Source organism: Bison bison, unplaced genomic scaffold (assembly GCF_000754665.1).
Source record: "Bison bison bison isolate TAMUID 2011002044 unplaced genomic scaffold, Bison_UMD1.0 scf7180017858099, whole genome shotgun sequence".
Lineage (NCBI taxonomy): Eukaryota > Metazoa > Chordata > Mammalia > Artiodactyla > Bovidae > Bison > Bison bison.
The window spans coordinates 6,646-7,502 of record NW_011488672.1 but is presented as its reverse complement, the minus strand read 5'-3'; positions in this window follow the sequence as shown (position 1 = coordinate 7,502).

Here is an 857-nt window from a genome sequence, read left to right as displayed (position 1 = left end):
TCTCAGGAGGCAAGTCAGGTGGTCTGGTATTCCCATCTCTTTAAGAATTTTCCACAGTTTGTTGTGATCCACACAGTCAAAGGCTTTGGCATAGTCAATAAAGCCGAAGTAGATATGCACAGTACATTATGTGAAATATCAGGCTGGGTGAATCACAAGCTGGAATCAAGATTGCTGGGAGAAATATCAATAAGCTCAGATATTCAGATGACACCACCCTTATGGCAAAAAGTGAAGAAGAACTAAAGAGCCTCTTGATGAAAGTGAAAGAGGAGAGTGAAAAAGCTGACTTAAAACTCAACATCCTAAAATGATGATCATGGCATCTGGTCCCATCACTTTATGGCAAATAGATGGGGAAAAAGTGGAAACAGTGACAGGTTTTATTTTCTTGGGTTCCAAAATCACTGTGGGCAATGACTGCAGCCACAACATTAAAAGACACTTACTCCTTGGAAGAAAAGCTATGACAAGCCTAGACAGCATATTAAAAAGCAAAGATATCTGCCAACAAAGGTCTGTATAGTCAAAGCTATGGTTTTTCCAGTAGTCATGTATAGATGTGAGAGTTGGACCATAAAGAAGGCTGAGTGCCAAAGAACTGATGCTTTTGAACTGTGGTGCTGGAGAAGACTCTTGAGTGTCCCTTGGACTGCAAGAAGATCAAACCAGTCCTACCTGAAGGAAATCAATGCTGAATATTCATTGGAAGGACTGATGCTGAAGCTGAATCTCCAATACTTGGCCACCTGATGCAAAGAGCAAACTCATTGGAAAAGATCCTGATGCTGGGAAAGACTGAAGGCGGGAGGAGAAGGGGATGACAGAGGATGAGATGGTTGGATGGCATCACTGAC